This window comes from Odontomachus brunneus, unplaced genomic scaffold (genome assembly GCF_010583005.1).
Source record: "Odontomachus brunneus isolate Ranch 3 - 2012 unplaced genomic scaffold, Obru_v1 Obru_scaffold_096, whole genome shotgun sequence".
In the NCBI taxonomy this organism is placed as follows: Eukaryota; Metazoa; Arthropoda; class Insecta; order Hymenoptera; family Formicidae; genus Odontomachus; species Odontomachus brunneus.
In genome coordinates this window covers 1,269,933-1,272,345 of record NW_022639546.1, presented here as the reverse complement: position 1 = coordinate 1,272,345, position 2,413 = coordinate 1,269,933, and the positions used below count along the sequence as shown (strand labels likewise).

Genomic DNA, 2,413 nt, shown 5'->3' with positions numbered 1-2,413 from the left:
CACACACACACACACACACACACACACACACACACACACACACACACACACACACACACACACACACACACACACACACATATACATTGCATCGCGATAAGTGCAACGCTGCACCACTCGGAAGTGACGCGCTTGCGCGCGCTCTATGAGAACGCTCGCAGATCGGTATCGGCCGCGTTGATTTATGGAAGGTCAACTGAGAGCGCCGACGGCGACAGTATTTAAACTTTATTCACTGAGCCGAAGGACGCCGACGCCGACGACGACGACGACGAAGACGTCGAAGCCGATGACGCCGATAACGGGGAGAAGAGTAGCGCTCGTAATCGCGGGGTACAAAGCGCGGACGGACGGCTTAATGGATCCGGAATCTCCACGGATCGGAGTCCGCAGGGGGTCGATCGTCAAAAGAAAGCGTTCGACGTTTCCGTCGTGGACGCCGAGGCTGTTTAATTAATGAGAGGAAGAAGTGTCTTTTTGCGCGCAGCCCTTGAGCGAGCTTTTGACGCTCTCGCCGAGTCCGGAGGATTTCGTTTCGAATAATGAATTAGAAGTAACACATGAGTTATAGAGATTTGTATGCAAACAGTAAATCAATCTTCATTCGTGGTTAAAAAATGCGCCTATAAATATTTTTCGCTATTTTTCTAAAAATTGTTCCAATTCACCGACTTGTAAAGCTTGTGTCGAGTATAGATTAAGAATATAATGTCTCGAAATATTATTCTTATAGCCATTTGGAAGTCCAAACAGTCCAAAAGATTGCAATCTCAATAGACAGCTGTACTAACGCGTGACATGAACTTTACATATTATCAGAGAAATAATACGAAAAAAAAAAAATATATATATAAAAGATTTATTTAATTTAACTACTGACAGCGTCTGACAAGCTAATCAACATTCGAAATATCAAGTTTGAGATTTTTTATCGTTTTTGTCATATATTAAAATTAAAGTAAATTAAAAATTATATAAGATTTTTTAGATTCTTATATATTATATACATATAATAAATATATATATACATATATATATACATATATATGTACATATATATTTATATATTTCTTTAATAATATATATAATTTACTTGTCCTAAGTTTCAAATCGATGCATCATTTGTTGGAATATGCAAAATTTGCAAAATCCCATGAAAAAGAGGCAAAACTTGGCCACACCGTTTGTTTGTCGGATGCAAGCGCGCTTTATCGAAATTAATAAGACTCCACAGAGAGAAAGCATCACTCTCTCTCTCTCTCTCTCTCTCTCTCTCTCTCTCTCTCTCTCTCTCTCTCTTTCCACTTCGTAACACCGCGACGTCGTCGCCATCGTCGCTGTCGCCATCGTCGTAGTCGTCGTCGTGATCGATGGTTCGCCTGTCGCTACTGCTTCAAGGCGATTTATACAGCTTTTTAGCCCGCGTCTCTGCCCGTTAGACACGAGCGAGCGCGATTTGCGCGAGCACTCGGGAATTTACTGAATAATTGTCCTGCTCCTTCGCAACGTTGGATGCACCAAGAAGCTCTTCTCGCTCTTCCTCACCACGTGGAACTTGCCTCTCTTTTCCTCCTCCCTCTTCGTAAGCATAAAGCCCAGCTTTAACACCAACTTCGTAAATAAGTCGTGCAACTTCGGGGTCGAAATTCGAGTCGTGCAAATCGCGCAGCCACCGAAGAATTCCCGATTCGGACAGGCTGCTCTTACGTGATTCGCGAAAAAGGCGCAGCTCGAGAACGAGAATTCGCGTATCGTATAAATATATCGTGCTATCTATTCTCACTGTTCAGCCTCTGTGGCCACCGAAGCGTAACGGGCGCGAGTGTCTTTCGAAACAGCGGAATATTTCGTCGACAATTCCGTACACACGCGTGAAACATAAAAAAACAGCTGCGTTGGAAGATCGCGATTTCTTGCGAGCCGTAGGCGTCGCGAACCTGCTCTATCCATAAAATGACTCCACATTCTTCGCCAAATGATACAGTAAATCAGACAGTTATCTAATTCAATGCAATCTATATAGCTCTTTAGCCCGCGTCCCCGCGTCGTAAATATTTCCCGCGTACGTCGCGGTACGAGCTGACGAAGAAGTTGTTAGTAACCGGTCTTCATTGTTCAGTCAGAGTTTCGACCTTCTCCGGAAAGCCCTTTACGATAGGAAAGCTTTCACAAGCCAGACGATTTGTTTTGAATTCATATACTCCTATAAATGTAATTTTTTATAGAATGTAAACATCATATTGGTGATCTTTGATTCACAAAAATGATTGCAATAATTCGGGAAAAAATGATTATATGTAATTATATACGATTTTATATATAAATATACAAATATATATAACATATATAATACATGTATACATATATATATATATATATATATATATACATATATATATATATATATATATAT

The 2,413-nt window shown here is 40.9% G+C and overlaps 1 protein-coding gene across 1 annotated transcript in view; it reads left to right on the top strand.

Annotated features, from left to right (window-relative positions):
- The window catches only part of LOC116848489 (neuropeptide SIFamide receptor-like), an 83,090-nt gene that overhangs the window by 71,754 nt on the left and 8,923 nt on the right, over nucleotides 1-2,413 (top strand). The gene's annotated exons all lie outside the window — the stretch shown is intronic.